Source organism: Bos mutus, chromosome 17 (assembly GCF_027580195.1).
Source record: "Bos mutus isolate GX-2022 chromosome 17, NWIPB_WYAK_1.1, whole genome shotgun sequence".
NCBI classification, from domain to species: Eukaryota; Metazoa; Chordata; class Mammalia; order Artiodactyla; family Bovidae; genus Bos; species Bos mutus.
The window spans coordinates 67283891-67303881 of record NC_091633.1 but is presented as its reverse complement, the minus strand read 5'-3'; the positions used below and the strand labels follow the sequence as shown (position 1 = coordinate 67303881).

Genomic DNA, 19991 nt, shown 5'->3' with positions numbered 1-19991 from the left:
ACCCCATGGACCAATTTTTGTTTGTTCACTTGTTTTTGCTTGTTCCTGTCAGTAAACTGTAACTTTCAAGAGGGGCAGAATGCCTTATTACTGCCCAGGACCTAATACATACAGGCACTCCATAATTATTTGTGGAAAAAGTGGATGAAGTTATCCATCAAAGTGAGACTTGGTGGCTGAAAAATTGGTGAAAATCTCAAATCATGGAGCGTGATTGTGAGGGCTCTGAGAGGGTAGAAGCATCAAGGTCTACACATATGCAAAAGCCAGGAGAGGACTGGAAATAAAGAGAAATGTGATTTTTTTGTATTTAAAAACCAGATAGGATCACCTTAGGCTTTTGCGGTATGCTAAATTTTAAAAATTGTAAATACTACTTAAAATTAAAGGTAGTAGAATTCCTGCGCTTTAGCCTCTTTATTCTCAATTAACTACTGCCATATTACAGATAATAACTAATAGGCCCTTTTTCTTATGCACTTGGCTGTAGCATTGGGACAAAAACTCCCAAGAACTTTTATTACAGCATCTGATTTTTGACATATCCTAATGTAAGCTTATGTGTACGTACAGAAAGCGCATCGTGGTTCTGTGTTGTGACTTGGCAGTATGGTGTGGGTGTGCGTGTGTGTAAAAGGACACAGGACATGGTAAGGAGATTCTTGGTCTCAGAGCAATGTGAAGCTGCTGCGAGATTTCCAACAGGGAAGTGACATGTCTGATTCCGATTTTAAAAAGTATTCTGGTCACCAAAGATACTGTACAGACATTATTTCTGCACCAGTGAGGATACAAATGCTAAGGACTGAATCCCAGCTCAAATCAGCACCATCATTCTCAACCATGTGTCAGGAAAACTCACGTAAGTGAGAAGTATAAGGGCTTTAGGTAGGGCTACATCCAGGGATCTGGAGGATGTCCTCAGACCTTTTTAAAAAATTAATTCTGTTTCTCTTTGTATGTTGCCGCCTTCCTCCCCTCTGCCCTAAGGATCCAGTCAGCGGAGGGTAGAGCTGCCAATAATCCGAGGTCATCCAAAAGGACCAGTCTCTGCCTGCCTGCACTCCGGGGCTTCCCAGGCAGTGCTAGTGGTAAAGAACCTGCTGCCGATGCAGGTTGTTGTGAGGAAAGTGGGTTCAGTCTTGGGTTGGGAAGATCCCCCGGAGGAGGAAATGGCAACCCGCTCCAGTGTTCTTGCCTGGAGAATCCCATGGACAGAGGAGCCTGGTGGGCTGCAGTCCACGGGGTTGCAAAGAGTCAAATACGACTGAAGCGACTTAGTGGGCACCTTCACTTTGGAAAAGTCCAGGAAATGACTCAAATTGGTCAGACAAGAAAAACGTATCCTTCCTCTGACTGATTACCATGCCCGGGGGGTGTCATATGGTCACTAGACCAAGCTGGGTCATATGCTCACCAGTTGGCAGAGATGAGGTTGCGTCATCACAAGGCACATTCCCACCAGGATCACACAGGATTGAGAATGATTGTCCAAAGAAAAGAAGTGCTGTTATCAGAAGGAGATTGGTAAGAAAAGGACGGGAAATAACTCTAAACTATAGCTGCATTGAGTTGAAAAATGTTCTACCATATGTATATTTCATCCATTCAAAATTTTCCCTTCAAACTATCATTTGCTAAGTTTTATGGGCTTCCCTGGTGGCTCAGAGGATAAAGCATCTGCCTGTAATGCAGGAGACCCAGGTTCGATCCCTGGGTTGGGAAGATCCCCTGGAGAAGGAAACGGCAACCCACTCCAGTATTCTTGCCTGGAGAATCCCATGGACAGAGGAGCCTGGTGGGCTACAGTCGATGGGGTTGCAAAGAGTCGGACACGAGTGAGCAACTTCACTATCTTTCTTTCTTTCTTTCTTTATGCATTCAGTCAGTTCAGTTGCTCAGTTGTGTCTGATACTTTGAGACCCCATGGACTGCAGCATGCCAGGCCTCCCTGTCCATCACCAACTCCCAGAGTTGACTCAGACTCATGTCCACTCATGTCCATGGTGATGCCATCCACGTTGTTCCCTTCTCCTCCCGTCTTCAGTCTTTCCCAGCATCAGGGTCTTTCCCAATGAGTCAATTCTTTGCATCAGGTGGCCAAAGTATTGGAGTTTCAGCTTCAGGATCAGTCCTTCCAATGAATATTCAGGACTGATTTCCTTTAGGATGGACTGGTTGGATCTCCTTGCAGTCCAAGGGACTCTCAAGAGTCTTCACCAACACCACAGTTCAAAAGCATCAATTCTTCCACGCTCAGCTTTCTTTATAGTCCAACTCTCACATCCATACATGACCACCAGAAAAACCATAACTTTGACTAGATGGACCTTTGTTGGCAAAGTAATGTCTCTGCTTTTTAATTTGCTGGCTAGGTTGGTCATAATTTTCCTTCCAAGGAGTAAGCATCTTTTAATTTCATGGCTGCAGTCACCATCTGCAGTGATTTTGGAGCCCCCGCAAAATAAAGTTTGTCACTGTTTCCATTGTTCCCCCATCTGTTTGCTATGAAATGATGGGACCAGATGCCATGATCTTAGTTTTCTGAATGTTGAGTTTTAAGCCAACATTTTCCCTCTCCTCTTTCACTTTCATCAAGAGATTCTTTAGTTCTTCTTCACTTTCTGCCATAAGGGTGGTGTCATCTGCATATCTGAGGTTACTGATATTTCTCCTGGGAATCTTGATTCCAGCTTGTGCTTCATTCAGCCCAGCGTTTCTCATGATGTACTCTGTATATAAGTTAAATAAGCAGAGTGACAATATATAGCATTACTAATGCATACAATATGTGCATATGATATACTATGCATTACTGAATGAATTTCTTCTTATTATGTAATTTAGTTGCTTCAGATCTTTTATAAACATTATTTTATGGTTGTCCTGGTGGATATGGTTTTTTTCCATGCTTTTTATTTTCTTTATCTCCAGAAAAGGGGCCCTGGATAAAAAGGCATGAGATTTTTTTCTCTTCTTGATGCTGCTGCTGCTGTTAAGTCGCTTCAGTCGTGTCCAACTCTGTGCGACCCCATGGACTGCAGCCTGCCAGGCTCCTCTGTCCCTGGGATTCTCCAGGCAAGAACACTGGAGTGGGTTGCTGTTTCCTTCTCCACATTTTGTCAAATTTATTACTTTCTGAAAGGTTGTATCCACGTGAAATGTCACTAGGAATGCATAAGCATGTTCGTGTTTCTGTCCCTTCTATATTAATAAGTATCATCACTTTTTAAGTTTGCCAATTAAAAGGGTAAGAAGGATATAAATTTGTTTCATTTGTTGCTTTTTAGAGTCACATCTGCTGGTGAACTTCTTTTTTGTCTGTTTGTTTACAAATAGTCGTAATGGCTCTTCTGTAAGTGTTCTGCCCATGCTCTTTGCTGGTTTATCTATTAAAGTCTTAGTAATTTTTATATTTATTGTGAATTATTTAAAGTTATTGGCGTCTTCCGTAAGTTATTGATAGTTTACTGTTTGCCTTTTTAACTTTCAAAATTGTTTTTATGTTGTTAGATTTTTATTTCTTCTATTGTTTTCAAGCTTAGAAATTCACCCTTTTCCAAGGTTTGAAAAATATTTAATTCTATTTTCTTTTAATGCATCTAAAGCTTGATTTTTTTTGTCTCTTTACATATCCTAAAATTTATTTTTAATTTATGATGTGAGGTGAAGACGTGAGTTGATTTTTCTCCCAATTGCTAGCTATTCAGCCCAGTACAATTTATGGAATGATCTTTCCTTCCCAATTGATTTGTGAAATAACGCAATTCATATTTTATACATACTAGTATCCATTTACAGGTCACCGTGTTGCCATGAGAGGTTTGTCAATTCAGTCATCATACCAGCCCCAGAAAGTTTTCAGTCTTACTGCTTTATGTTTTAGTGACAGAATGGATGAAGTTCGCTCCCTGCCTCAGTTTTCTTAAGAGTATCCATGTTGTTTTCATTTGTTTATTCTTCCAGATGAAGGTTAGGAGAGCTTCCAAGTTTAAAAAAAAAAGACCCTATTGAGCAGTTGATTGGAACTGCATGAACTTTAAGACAGAAAACTTCTGGAAAAGATCTGATTACTAGAATCAGAGTTGCCTGCCATCAAGTAGACCTTGTTCTCCTCTTGTCAGTTCACTCGCTGTCTTGGAGAACAAAATTCATTTGCATGAAGAAGAAGTTTCCTGTTCTCGTGGCATTATTGTTTAAACCTTGCATTTTAGGAGAGGCTTCTGTCGTGGCTTCAGTTCAGTTCAGTTCAGTCACTCAGTCGTGTCCGACTCTTTGCGACCCCATGAATGCCAGCACGCCAGGCATCCCTGTCCATCACCAACTCCCGGAGTTCACTCAGACTCACGTCCATCGAGTCAGTGATGCCACCCAGCCATCTCATCCTCTGTCATCCCCTTCTCCTCCTGCTCCCAATCCCTCCCAGCATCAGAGTCTTTTCCAATGAGTCATTCTTTCTGGAGTTGTTTCTCCACTGATCTCCAGTAGCATATTGGGCACCTACTGACCTGGGGAGTTCCTCTTTCAGTATCCTATCATTTTGCCTTTTCATACTGTTTATGGGGTTCTCAAGGCAAGAATACTGAAGTGGTTTGCCATTCCCTTCTGCAGTGGACCACATTCTGTCAGACCTCTCCACCATGGCCCACCTGTCTTGGGTGGCCCCATGGGCATGGCTTAGTTTCATTGAGTTAGACAAGGCTGTGGTCCTAGTGTGGTTAGATTGACTAATTTTCTGTGAGTCTGGTTTCAGTGTGTTTGCCCTCTGATGCCCTCTTGCAACACCTACCGTCTTACTTGGGTTCTGTTGTGACTTAACTCGATGCTAAAACTCGACCTCTGTGCACCAGTGCCAAATTGAATCTCAGAGACAGTTTTAAGTGAAGTAGTCTGGAGAATCCCCATGGATAGAGGAACCTGGAAGGCTACAGTCCATGGGGTCACAAAGAGTCGCACAGGACTGAGTGACTAAGGACATCACAACACCGAAAATAATAGCTTTATTGCTTTGCTAGGCAAAGGGAGACACATGGCTGAGGAACTTCCCTGATGGTTTAGTAGTTATAATTCCACACTTCCAATGCAAGGGGCACCAGTTCGATCCCTGGTCGGAGAACTAAGATCCTGCATGCCAAGTGTGTGCGTGTTGAGTCACTTCAGTTGCGTCCAACTCTTTGCTACCCCCTGGACTGTGGCCTGCCTGGCTTCTCTGTCCATGGGATTCTCCAGGCAAGAATACTGGAGTGAGCTGCCATTCCCTTCTCCAGGGGATCTTCCCGACTCAGGGATCGAACCTGCATGTTTTATGTTTCATTGCAATGTCAGGCAGGTTCTTTACTGCTAGTGCCACCTGGTAAGCCCAAGAAGCATAGCCAAAAGATTGTTGTTGTTTAGTTAATAAGTTGTGTTCAAGTCTTTTGTGACCCCATGGACTGTAGCCCCCCGGGCTCCTCTGTCCATGGGATTTCCCAGGCAAGAATACTGGAGAGGGTTGCCATTTCCTTCTCCAGAGGATCTTCCTGACCCAGGGATCGAGCCTACATCTCCTGCATTGCAGGCAGATTGTTTGCCACTGAGCCACCAGGGAAGCCCAGTCAAAAGATTAAAACACTCAAAACATTGTCTCTGAGGTTTGATTCAGCACAGAGGCTGAGTTCTGAGATTCAGCATCAATCTCAGAATTCAAGGTGGGACTTAGTCAGTGGGTTTTTTAAAGCTAAAATTTCTATAATTTTGTTGTCTTTTTGAAGTTTATATATCTATATATAATATAGCTATTATATATATAATAGATATTTTATAAATCTATATATAATATAGATATTATATATATATAATAGATATTTTATATATCCCTTAGTTTATATATCTATATAAGGGATATATATATATATATCTATAAAAGGGATATATATATATATATATATATAAAACAAACTAAGGGATAGACTACCCACTCCAGTATTCTTGGGCTTCCCTTGTGGCTCAACTGGTAAAGAATCCGCCTGCAATGTGGGAGACATGGGTTTGATCCAGGGAAGATCCCCTGGAGAAGGAAATGCTACCCATTCCACTGGCCTGGAGAATTCCATGGACTGTATAGTCCAGGGGGTCGCAAAGAGTCAGACACAACTGAGCGACTTTCACTTCAGCACTTAGAAAAAGAGACTTAGAGCTTCAGGATGGAAACCGTTTTACTCATTACATTGATTGCACTTCTCAAATTTATCTGAAAGTATGAGGGTCGTGTGCCATGTGTTTGGATAGCTAGCTGTCTGGTTTGCTTAATAATATATGAGTTTATTATAGAAAGTAAGATTTGAAATCTTTACCTACTAACCCTTAGTTTTCAGCTGCAGGTCCCACATTATAAGAATGGTGCTCCCTAGAGTTGGGCCGTGGATAACCCACATGGCCATGTGCTACAGACAGCCTTGGTGATAACCGTTTGCTGAACTTGAAAGCAAATCTATGTATTTCCAGGCTTCCAAGGTCATACCAAGTGTTGACCTCTATTGTAAAATTTTGAGGTGGCTTCCTGGGTACCTCTTGTGTTTTTCAAGGGAGGAAAGAAATGATGATGGTGTAGCAATAACTCTTGTTTTCATTAATTCATTTTATCTTCATTATAACTGTCTGTTGTGAAGGACAAGTGTAAACCCTTACATTACACATGTGGGAAATGAGGTTCATGCAGGCCATGTAATCGTTCATGTTAGGAGACAGTAGAACTGAGCCTTCAGACTGTAGAGCCCTGCCTCCACATTATCTCCTCCTTTAGAGACATTCAAGGACTGCCCCCAACCTGCAGTAATCCAACCCTTTAAGTCATTTTTCCAAATGTTTGGAATCCTGGGGGACTGTGTAGGTTATACCTCCCAATGCTGTATTCAAGTTTGGGCTCTCCTTGTGTGCTGGGATTTAGGGGAATCATACTGCTTTCCTTGTGTCATCTTGCTTTATCACTTGATGCACTGCGACTGGTGGACAGATAAAACCAGCTTAAGACATATGCCCTGGCCGGACGTGAAGAATAAAGGAAGGAACACCAGGTCAGCCAGAGGAGTGCGTGTGGAAGCAGGAATGAGCAGCACTACCTCTCTGCCTTTTTGGTGATGGGAAAGATGTCCTAATTGTATAAGCCTGTGTTTTGCTTTGTTTTGTTTTAAGCATCAAATAAGACACCTCCCTCTCTCCTTTTCATGGCTGCATCCAACAGACTATAACTCGGAAGTCCTCAGAAAGAATGCAGCCTGAGTGTGTGTGTGTGTCTGGGTGATGATATTATGTCTCCTCCGATGACTTACAAAATCACACGTGAGCTTTTCTCTGACTGCTTCAGGAGATCGTCATTTTCCATCCATTTGGACACTACATGGACTGTTTCACCTTCACTTTTATCAGGGTACTTCCTGTGTCTTTATACATTTACTTAGTCTTTGAACCTTCGTCTTTGTTCCAATCCATGTATTTAACATTCCTGGTTAATTGTTACACTCCCTAAAGTTTTTTCCTTTTTTCTTCTTTGGCAGGTAAACATTTCCTCTCCTGAAGAATCTTGTGATCAAGAGAATAAAAGAGCTCTTCTTTGTAGTTCTCAGAATAAGCAGTTTTCTTTTTTTCTTTACTGTACACTCCCTAGCAGCCCTTTAGTTGGCACTCAATAGAGATTTATTTATTCAAAATAAAATATATTCTAAGGACTATTACCTCACATGTCACATTCATTCACTCACCTCGTTTCTGGTAGTTCCTTTTATATTATGCTGGAGTGCAAGTCAGGGGCAGAATAAAGCTTCATAGACTTTTTAAAAAATTAATAGATTTCCTTATTTTATAGCAGTTTTAGATATACAGACCAATGAGCATAAAGTACAAAGAGTTCCCATATACCTCCTTCAGTTCCCCGGTTTCCCCTATTATTAACATCTTTCCTTAGTTTGATACATTTGTTGTAACTAATGAGCCAATAGTAACACATGCTTAGTCCATAGTTTTCATAAGGCTTCAATCTTTACATTGTACTGTTCTACAAGGCTTTGGCAAGTATATAATGGCATATATGCACTATTAAAGTATTATATGAAATAGTTTCACTCCCCCAAAATCCTCTGTTCTGCCTATTCATCCCTCCATCCTTCCTTCCTGCAAACCCCTGGCAATGATCTTTTATTGTCTCTGGAGTTTTCCCTTTTCTGAACATCGTGTGGTTGGACTCGCACAGCGTATACCCTTTTCAAACTGGCTTTTTTCACCTAGCAATATGCATTTAAACTTCCTCCATGTCTTTTCAAGACTATAAGACTTAAACATTTATCAACAATATGTATTAAACACCAGGCAGAGTGGTGAGGTGCAAAGTACGATGCAATGGACATAAACTTGGGCAAACTTGGGGAGATGGTGAGGGACAGGGAGGCCTGGCGTGCTGCAGTCCATGGGGTAGCAAAAAGTCAGACGTGACCGGGCAACTGAACAATACTACAGTACACAAGACAAGCAAGACTGCTGCCCTTGACCCAGGCTTCAAAACTGTCAGATGTTCAGTATGCAGCAGCAGCAACACAAAGCAACAGGGGGCTGCACCTGTTACACTAAAGGTCTTCTCTGTCTTCCCTGAGAAAATCAGCTGCTTACATCACCAGCTGGGAGGAGACCTGCAGTGCCCACAAATGATTCACCATGTTCCCTACTTACCAGCTCCCTGTCCATACTGTAACAGGCCTGAATCCCTCTGGTTCACAATTTAGATGTTGTTCTAATTCTTGACTACACGATTTGATGAAGCAGGAGAAAGGCAATTGCCCCTTCTCAGATGGTGATCTCCACCTGTTTCCTTAGCCTGGAATACATCTGGATATTTTTTCCTACCAAATGGCTAACACATATAAATTTATTTCTGCTTATAGCCAGTAATGAAGTCTACATTTGGACTTGGATAATTTATGAATCACCAATAATATTGATGCAAGTCATTTTCCACATTCATGAGCTGGCGCCTTCCCCTGAAATGGGCAAGATGCATCTTGCATGTGCTAGATTTCATTGGGTTAACAAAGTAAGGAATCTAGTCCCAGGCTCAAATCAGTTCTATTTCATTTAAAAATAAAGGTTTGTGTTTGTTTCTTATTGTTCACTCTCAAGATGGAACTAAAGAGATGACCCTCCATCACGATCTGTAGCAGTCTGCTGCTGCAACAGCATGGGGCGCTCAGTGCTCAGCGATGATCCAGGGGGTGGGCTGGGGGTGGGGCAGGAGGGAAGTGCAAGAGAGAGGGGCACACGTATGCATACCACTGACTCACCTGTTGTACAGCTGGAAGTGACACACCATTGTAAACAATAATACTCCAATAAAAATTCATAGTAGTTTAAGTTTTCAGTGAAGGTAGGGTATCATTTACCCTAAGTTATTTATCTTCTAATAAGACCAAAAATGCTAAAAAAAAAAAAAGAATATATTACCAAACAAAGCAGTATTACATATACAATTAGAAATACTACCGCTAAAGACATGAAAATATACAGCAAGCAGATCAGTGTTTGTTAGGTTTTTTTCTCTTCATGCGTTGAGGTTTTCTGAACTATAAGGTATATTTACAGAGTCATGAGAACCAAACCAGTTTTAACCAGGTTAGAAAATAGATTATATATGATGATATAATGGTATCTGAAAAAATGAATAATTAAGTCTCTGATTAATACACAAACATGATGGTTATACTGAGATACCCTACTTGCCATTGCATGGATTTTATTTTAAAGTCTTAGGCCCACAAAAGAGGACTGTCAAAATGGTTATTAAATCACAAAGAACACGAACGCCCACAAACAGACAATCTTTTTCATTTCTACTGCAAGAAAGAAATCTTTAACTAAAAGATAAGAAACCCTGGAAAGGGGCTTTATATATTAATTTTATATAAAGAATGTGCATCTGTTTATGACTTAAAAAATTCTACATCAAGGATAAGAATGGGACATGATGATTTCAATTACTCAGGATGATTATTATTAATATAGAAAGAGCATTTTAAAAATGAGGCATATTTAAGATAATAGCTTGTTTTCCCCCTTGCGGTCTATTGTAATATGCAGGATGCAGCTGAAGCTCCTTGTCTTGGAGACAGTCTGTATTTTTTTTCGCTTACAGACCTGTTAAATGTTCTTTTTCCTTCTTTAGCCTTCTATCCTTAGATGTCTTAATCACTGCTGCTGTTTCCTTTCCTTCCTTTTTTTCCTCTTTTATTGGAGCATAATTGCTTTACACTGCTATGTCAGTTTCTGCTGTACAGCACAGTGAATCAGCTACACACACACATGCTGTGCTGTGTTCAGTCGCTCAGTCATGTCCAAAGCTTTGCAACCCCATGGACTGCAGCCCACCAGGCTCCTCTGTCCATGGGGTTTCTCCAGGCAAGAATACTGGAGCAGGTTGCCATGCCCTCCTCCAGGGGATCTTCCCAACCCAGGGATGGAACTCAGGTCTCCTGCCTTGCAGGCGGGTTCTTTACCATCTGAGCCACCAGGGAAGCCCGATACGTATACATATGGCCTCACTTTTTCGGATTTCCTTCCCATTTAGGTCACCACAGAGCACTCTACAGGAACTCATTAGTTCCTGTTTTATACACAGTAGTGTATATTATTTCAGTACCAGTCTCCCTCTTCTTCCCACCCTCTGCTTTCCCCCTTGGCATCTATACATTTGTTTTCTACATCTGTGTCTCTATTTCTGTTTTGCAAATAAGATCGTCTATACCACCCTTCCTTTAATGAGGGAAGTAATATACAGAAGGAGAGAAAATTGCAGTCAGCTGATGGGTGTCTGGGATCTGCCAGACCTAACAGAGGTGCTGAGGAGATGCGCAGTGATGAGCAGAGGGGGAATCAGCCGGTGCGCCTGGAGCCGTGCTGGAGCCCAAGGTTCAGGAAAAATCAGTCATGCTGATCCTGTCTTTATTTAAAATTCTGACATCATCAAATATCATCATCCATGCTTTGCATTTTTATTTTCCAAGTGTTTACATAAAATATTACATATATAAATATTATAAAGTGAAGCTTTTCAAGGTGTATTAGATATGGTACATTCTTATAAGCTACATGTTCTAAGATGTGGTTGGAATGTTACAGATTAAAAAAAGAATGAAGAGATAACCAAATGCAAAGAGTGAAACTTGACCGGGTACTCATTTGAAAATACTTGAGTCCTGAGGTTTTTGGTATCCTTTTAAAAATGTATATTTCAGGTGAGTACCTCACTTGCTTCAGCCTGGAGTTGGTCAGCTGGGGCAGTACCAACCACTAGGCTAAGCCTAGCGAAGATGAAGATGAAGATGAAGGTTTTCAGAAGCCTTAGAGGATAAGCAGCATTTCTGCCTGCCAGAGGCAGGTGAGGGGGAGTGGGGTGGGGCACATATGAGCAGAGGCATCTCCCTCAGAGAGAAAAAGATGGACAAGGGCACCAGGAGTGCAGGCACGTGGTCTGTGACTAGCAGGCAGGCCAGCCAGTCTGGGAATGGGTTACAGAGCAGGCAGTGACGAGAAAAAAAGCTGAAAGGAGACACTTAAATCCTCCAGTGAACTGCCTCCAAATTTAAATCAGGAGGCAAAGGGGAGCTACTGACAATCTTTTTCTTTTGGCTTTTAAATTAAGTTGCATCTTAAATGTTTTCTTAAATTATTTTCAAGCACTTTCATAGAAGTCATTTAAAACTTAAAATGTATTTTTGCTGTCATTCAAGATATGTGCCTCTTCTAAAACCAGCGTGAAATGATGTGAATGAATTTAGGATGTTTGGTGGTGGTGTTGTTGTTGCCTAGTCATTAAGTCGTGCCTGACTGTTTGCAACCCCATGGACTGCACCCTGCCAGGCTCCTCTGTCTGTGGGATTTCCCAGGCAAGAATACCGGAATGGGTTTACCATTTCCACCTCCAGGGAATCTTCCCAACCCAGGGATCGAATCCGTGTCTCCTGCATTGGCAAGCAGATTCTTTACTACTGAGCCACCAGGGAAGCCAAAAATAGGTATCAGAGAGAAATTTAGAAACAAGTTGGATAAAGCCTTGGTGAGTGATCATAAATTCAATTTCTGTGTAGCCTGAGCTTTAAAGTTGCCCAGCTCAAGGTTTTCTGTCCTGGCACTTTCATTAGTACACTCTGCCCACCCCCAACTTTAGTTTGTTTGTTTTTGTTTTTTTTCACCCCCAACTTTTTAATAGCTTTGTTAAGTTGTAATTGATGTACAGTTTAAAACGTAGGCTTCATCAGTTTTGACACATACATACAACCGTGAAACCATCACCTCGATCAAACGATGCGTGTACCATCATGTTAGAAGTTTCCTCAGAAACCTGGGGAATGCACCCCTTCTTCCACTCACCCTCTGCCCCATCCCCAGGGAACTGCTGATCTGCTTTCTCTCACCACAGATTAGTTTGAATTTCTCAGAATTTTATATGTACGGAATTATACAGTATGTACTGAATATGATTCATTCCTCAAGATGTATTTTTTAAAAGTGGAGGAATGTTCTCGATTAAAAGAGACAGAAGAGCCATAACAAACAAATACAATGCGTGAAAGCTGACTGGATGTTGGTTTGAAAACAATTGAACCACTTCATAAAAAGTTAGACATGTGCCAACCAAATGACTCAGTCATTCAATTCTTAGATATTGACCCAACAGAAATGAAAATATTTGTCTAGACAAAAACTTATTCATAAATGTTCATAGTAAGAGCCAACACTGAAAACAACTCAAATATCCATCAACAGGTAAACAGATAAATTGTGGTATACCCACACAATGGAACTCAACAATGAAAAAGAACAAATTGTTGATAAAGGAAAAGGAAAAAGATCTTCAGAATAATTACACAAGAGAAAATCTACACAACCTTGGGTAAGGCAAGGACATTTTAGATATACCACCAAAGGCATGATCATGAAAGAATAATAATCTGTACTTCATCAAAATAAAAAACTTCTGCTCCACAAAAAACAACATCAACAGAATGAAAAGACAAGCCACAGACTGTAAGAAAATATTTGCAAAAGACAATCTGATATAGGACTTATCCAAAATATAAAAGGACTCACGAAAAGAAACAAGTAGGTTAAAAATGACCCAAAGACCTTGATAGACACCTCACCAAAAAAGATACACAAATAGCAGGTAAATATATGAAAAGATGCTCCACGTCATATGTTATCAGGGAGCTGCAGACCAAAACAAGATACCAAGACACACCTATTAGAAAGGCCCAAATCTGGAACAACAGCAATACCACGTGCTGGCAAGGGTGTGGAGCAACAGGAATGCTCCTTCATTGCTGGTGCGAAAGCAAAATGGTCCAGCTACTCTGGAAGACAGTTCGGGGGTGGTTTCTTTACCACGTGATACAGAAGTTGCGCTCCTTGGTATTCACCCAAAGGATCTGAAAGTTTATGTTCACACAAAAGCCCGCACACAAATATTTATAGCATCTTTATTCATAACTGCCAAAATTGGAAAGTAAGCAAGATGTCCTTCAGTAGGTGAGACTGGGAAAATATACTGCAGCACATCCAGATAACGGAGTATGACTCAGTGCTAAAAAGAAACAATCTATCAAGTCATGAAAAGACATGAAAGAACCTTAAATGCTTAGTACAAAGTGAGAGAAGCCAGTCTGAAAATGCTACCAACTGTATGATTCCAACTATATGACATTCTAGAAAAGCCAAAACTCTGGTGACAGCAGAAAGATTGGTGGTTACTACCATTTAGCAGGGAGAGAGGGAGAGCAGGATAAATGCGTAGAGCACAGGTGAATTTTAGGGCAGGAAAAAGATTCTGTATGTATTATGACAGTGCATACATGTCATTATACACTTATCCAAACCTACCGAATATATGACACCAAGAGTGAACCCTAATGTAACCTGTGAACCCTGTGTGGCTATGACAGATCAATGTAGCTCCATCAGCTGTAACGAGTGTCCCCGTCTGATGGGGGATGTTGGTTCTGGGGGAAGCTGTGCATGTTGAGGGCAGGGTGTATATAGGAAATCTCTGTATCTTCCTCTGAACTGCATTGTGAACCTATAACTGCTTCAAAAAATAAAATTGAATTAAAAAAATTATGCTAAGTGAAAGAAGCCAGACAAAAAAAGACTTAGTTGATTATCTGCTTCTGGTGGTGTTTAACTTATACCTCGATGCTTTGGAAGTTTAATCCAAAGGCTTGACTTATGTTTGGCAAGACTATTTCATCAGTCATGCTATGTACTTCATACTACATCGCGTAAGGAGGTAAGTAGATTGTTCCACTACATGATTCTCAATTTGATCATTTGTTTAAGGCGGTGAATGCCAGATCTCTCCTCCATGAGGTATATTTTTTCCTTTGCAATTAGCAAGTAACTTACGGACTATACATTAGCAACAAGTGAACATCTCCTCTGTATTCATGGATAATCCTTGCCAGAAATGATCATTTTATTAGTTTTTTAAAAGCATTAATTTTAAAAATTTTATGATTCCTCCTCAATGAATTAGCTGGCTTTCTTCTGAATCAACTGAGACTGAAAAGTTTTTGAATGGAACAACTTTCCCATGTTTATTTCTCTTGACACACCAAGCTCATCCTTCAGTGAGCCCCTTTTCTGAACCCCTAATCTTCTCCTTCCTAGCATCCTAACCACAGAAGCTAAGTGTTTGCAAGCCATGTTGCAAATATTACCTTTTTTCATTCACTTACTCATTCAAAAATACTTACTGTGTCCATGCCGTGCCTTAGGCACTGTCTAGGAATGGGGCACATAGTAGTGAATAAACCCGATGAGGTCTCTGGTCTACATTGTAGGGCATATATGAAGGAAACTATAAATAAACATAATAGAATGCCAGGTAGAAACACTGCTGTAAAGAAAAGGAAAGCAGCAGGGGAGAAAGTGTAGTGATGGGGTGTGTGTTATTTTAGATAGGGAGTCAAGGAAGGCGTAGCTGACAGCCGTTGGTGCCGGGCCCACATTCCGTAGGCATTCTGGAATGATCCAGTTCAACTCAATCTTACTGGAAGCACATGTGCCCCTGCCTGTGGCCTGAGGGAGTTTCTCTCCGTTTGTGTGACAGGTTCATGCTTGGCAAACAGTCCTTAGCCAATGACCAGCAGGAGCGGAAGGACAAACTTCCCCGTCTGCCTGCCCCCGGGGTGGGACGTCTTTTCCGTGCAGCCCGTGTTTCCCAGCAGGCTCCTGTGGGCTGAGCCCCGGCTGTCGTCAGCGGTACCCTGCTCATGAAAGTGCTTCGGATTCTCTTCCCTTCACTCCTCTCCTGCTACCTCCTAGCATCACATTTTACTCTTCAGACACACTATTTGCAAACTCAAATCCCTAAGTTCTGGAGGAACCTCATCTAAGTGAGTAGGTCCTAGAGGTGAGGTAATAAAGGAGACTCTCAGAACGAGATTCTAGAATTGGATCTCTTGTTGGTCAGATGACAACTAAGACCCTGTTACTGCTGGTAAGTGAGGCCAGGATAATGTCTGGCATGCTGTTGCATCACTGCTAAGAGTCTTACCTGTGGTAAATTGGGCTCATGTACTGGTGTAAGAAAATGTCCCGGCCTAGCTTTTGAACCAAATGGGGGGCAATGGCAATTATTAGGATTTTGGAGTTGGTTTGTTATCAACTGCTTGAGGAGGCATGAAAGAAGCAAGTAACAGACTCAGGCCAGGTAACCATTCATTTAGAATTTGGATTGAAAGAAAGTCAGAAGTCTTCCATGTCATCTTTTAAAGGGGGGTCTCATTTCTTGTAGACAGAGGGTAGACTGAGCTGAACAGTAAGATTTCAAATTTGATCTTAAATACAGCAGCACTAAAAAGAAAAAAAGGAGGTTGAGTTCACAGCCCAGACTGGTTCTTTTGCTAAAGTCAGGAGACTGAAAGGGAAGGAGAGAAGCCCATTTGGATAGATGGGGTTGAGGACTTGACTACCTCGGTTCCTCTGAATAATCTGAGCCAGAATTCTCTGGAGCCCTCCCTCTTGCCAGAGGAAACCCGTCTCCAGCCGCCTGCAGACTGTGCAGAGGCCTCACTGGGGCAGATGCCTTGCAAGATGGTGCATGTCTGCAAGGTCTTTCCCTGCCTCTCTCTCTTGCTCCTTATTGTGAGCCAAGCAGAAAAATACTGCTATGTGAAGAAAGGGATTATTCACCAAAAGCACTGCAGAACTTGGCAGTGTTATGAACCACCAGGAACTGGAAGAATTTGCCTAGAAACGGATATTAAAGATGGTGGATCAGGGAGGACAGACTATAAGGCTGGACAGAAGAGAGTTTATTAATATGGGTGCATTATTTAGTGACTCAAAACTTAACATCTTGGTAGGATGCCTAGATAGTAAATAGCAAGTATTGCTAGGTATCCATAGTAAATAGCAGGAATTGCTCTTCGAAACTTGAAAACAATGTACTTGAATTGGAGGTGCTTGCATTTCTTAGAAGAAAGATGAGAAAGGGGTAAACTTATTCAAGCAGACTAGATTTAAGACTGTACTTATTACATAATACCAGAGAACCCACCTGCTAACAAGGTTCCCTGGGGTGGGGGCTTCAGAGGGCACTTCCTTCACTAAGTGGGCTTCCCAGGTGGCGCTAGTAGTAAAGAATCCACCTGCCAACGCAGGCGACACTAAGAGCCGTGGGTTCGATCCCTGGGTTGGGAAGATCCCCTGGTGAAGGGCATGGCACCCACTCCAGCATTCTTGCCTGGAGAATCCCATGGACAGAGGAGCCTGGTGAGCCACAGTTCATAGGGTCATAAAGAATCGGACATGACTGAAGCAACTTAGCACAAGCTTCACTGAAATATGGAAAGTGCTAATAAATTCTGAGAATCTCAGAATTACTGGTGCTCTAGACTAGGGGTCCCCAGCCTCCAGGATCAAATGCTTGATGACCTGAGGTGGAGCTGATATAATAATAATAGAATTAAAGTGTAATAAATGTAATGCACTTGAATCATTCTGAAAACACCCCTCACCCATGGTTCATGGAAAAGTTGTCTTCCATGAAACCGGTTCCTGGTTCCTGGTGCCGAAAAGGCTGGGGACTGCTGCTGGATTAAGACTGTTGCCCCAGCATGAATGGGGATAACAGGATTCTAGGGTTCAGGCTGGCAGCAACAGATAATCAGAACAGGGAGATAATTATGATCACATAATAGCAACCTGAACAAGTCCTAGGGCCCTGACATTGATGGGGTAAAGTGAGTCCCTGAAAAACACGTAAGCTATTTAGATTTTAAAGACACAAAAAACGGATGTCCCTGATGGTCCTGTGTTTAAGAATCTGCCTGTCAATACAGGGGCCATGGGTTCAAACCTTCGTCTGGGAAGAAGACACATTACTTAGTGCACAGGGCAGCTAAGCCAGTGTGCCAACGCAGATGAACCTGCTTGCTCTGGAGCCCGAGCTCCCCAACCAGAGAAGCCAGTGTGATGAGAAGCCCACACGCTGCAACCAGAGAGCAGCCCCTGCTCAGAGCAACCTGGACCCCACGCGGCCAAACAAAGCACACACACAGAAGATGAGCATTTAGGTGTGTGTGTGAGAGACAGAGGTCAGTAAACACAAAGCTTGAATAATGGTTTTGGCAGGAATGCTGGAACATGTTAGAACATGTTCTAGCACAGGCTGGAACATTAAAGGAATCCCAATAAATCTTGGCATATGAATGAATCTGGTAGGCAGGTAGATGGACTGAATTGTGCTCCCCCTACAATTCACATGTTAAAATCCCGGTCTTTGGGACTTCAGGATGTATTTGGAGACAAGGTCTTTGAAGGAGTGATGAAGTTAAAATGAGGCCATTAGCGTAGGCCCTAATGCAACATGGCTGTTGTCCTTATAAGGAGAGTAAGAGACCCTAGTGATGAGCGCCCCTGGGAGAACTCCAGAGAGAGAGGCCCCAGAGAACAACCTGCCAACACCTTCATCTTGGACTTGTGGTCTCCAGAACTCTGAGGAATACATTACTGTTGTTTAAGCCCCTTGGTCTGTGGTATTTTGTTACGGCAGCCCAAGCAGATTAAGAGATTATCCCCAAGTTGCTGCTAAGTCACTTCAGTTGTGCCCAACTGTGCGACTCCATAGACGGCAGCCCACCAGGCTCCCGTCCCTGGGATTCTCCAGGCAGGAACACTGGAGTGGGTTGCCATTTCCTTCTCCAATGCATGAAAATGAAAAGTGAAAGTGAAGTCACTCAGTCGTGTCTGACTCTTAGCAACCCCATGGACTGCAGCCCACCAGGCTCCTCTGTCCGTGGGATTTTCCAGGCAAGAGTACACATTTATGGGGTGCCATAAATGTGTAAACTGAGTTTCAGGGATTAAGATCTGTACAGAATTACGTAAACAGTAAAAGCGTAGACGTGCTCACTGAATTGAATCCAGGTGTCAGATTCTGACATTAAAGATGTTTCAATCTATACAAACAACTTTTAAATCAAATCCTTATTTTTAACAAAGTACTACGTGGGTTTCTGAAAATATCAAGATTCACCTGTTTTTCACTTATCTAATGTGGCTTCCCCAGAGGTAACCACTTTTAACTTTTTAGGTGTTTCTCCCCTTAGAACATGTGACTAAATAACATACTGATACAGACATGTCATGGTTTTTCAAACCAAGACATCATCTATGAAGTTCCTGTTACTAAAGATGTCTTAATTATCTATACAGACACACACACACACACACACACACACACACACAATCACTATCCTATGAGTTTCATCTATTTTTCATGATCTTTGGTATTTTTCTTCTTCTGCTTTGTCTTAGTTTTGTCCAGGTTAATTTTCATTTTTGCTTTCATATAAGACCTCCCTCAAGGGTCTGGTGATTCTTGATTGCTCATTCACATTGAAGAATAAGCCTGTTTTTCACTTTATCCTGTATGTCAGAGTAACCAGTGACTCAATTTCTGACATTTTCTAGGGTTTCACATCAGGGATTGGTTGGTTACCGCTGGACACGCTGCTGAAGGAAAGTTTGCTGAAGGAACGTAAGTTTTAGCCTCATTTTCTCTAAGTTAGTCATTCCTTGTCTATCTGTCTATCTTCTAGAATTTCCTGATAATGTCCTCTCTGCTCTCATCTCATCTCCTGTGCTCTTTGTATTTCTTCTGCCTTTTTATTTCTTTCCTGTTAATTTAGGGGTTTTTGAGAGGAAGTGGAGACAAACATAGGTTTTTAAACAGAGGTCTGCCCTTCTAATTTTGACTTCTCTTGGGTTTTTACTATTAGTCAGTAAGTAATGGTTAGCATCAGCTCAATGCAAAAGAATAAAAATATCCCTGTTTTTCCAGTTGCCTTTGTCAAAGCCTCCTTTACTTTGAAAACCCTGTGTTATGAGTTATGCTGCTGCTGCTGCTGCTGCTAAGTCGCTTCAGTCGTGTCTGACTCTGTGCGACCTTGTAGACGGTAGCCCACCAGGTTCCCCAGTCCCTGGGATTCTCCAGGCAAGAATACTGGAGTGGGTTGCCATTTCCTTCTCCAATGCATGAAAGTGAAAACTGAAAGTGAAGTCGCTCAGTCGTGTACGACTCTTAGCGACCCCATGGACTGCAGCCCACCAGGCTCCTCTGTCCATGGGATTTTCCAGGCAAGCGTACTGGAGTGGGGTGCCATTGCCTTCTCCGTATGAGTTATGAGTGTCCTGAATAAGAAAAGTAACACAAACTTCTTACTTAAGCATCATCTGTATGTTGCTTGTCCTTAGAGGAAGGTGAGGCGGGTGCACACAAAGGGCGGGTGTGAGTCACATGGATATTGGCCCAGGGTGGGGTGGATGCACAGAAGAGAGGTGAGGCTCCCCACGGGGGTGCGGCAGATCTCAGCAAAGCGAAGAGGTCACTCCCACCGTGGGGTGGTCTGTGCTGAGGTGGGTGAGAGAGTATCCATCTGTAGGAATGAACCAGCACGGGAATCTGAGCA

General features: G+C 42.1%; 1 non-coding gene across 1 annotated transcript; it reads left to right on the top strand.

Moving 5' to 3' along the window:
• Positions 1–1653: 1653 nt before the first annotated feature.
• TRNAY-GUA (transfer RNA tyrosine (anticodon GUA)) lies at positions 1654–1725 on the top strand. The gene has a single exon. It is a non-coding gene; the product is annotated as a tRNA-Tyr (tRNA).
• Positions 1726–19991: the final 18266 nt, after the last annotated feature.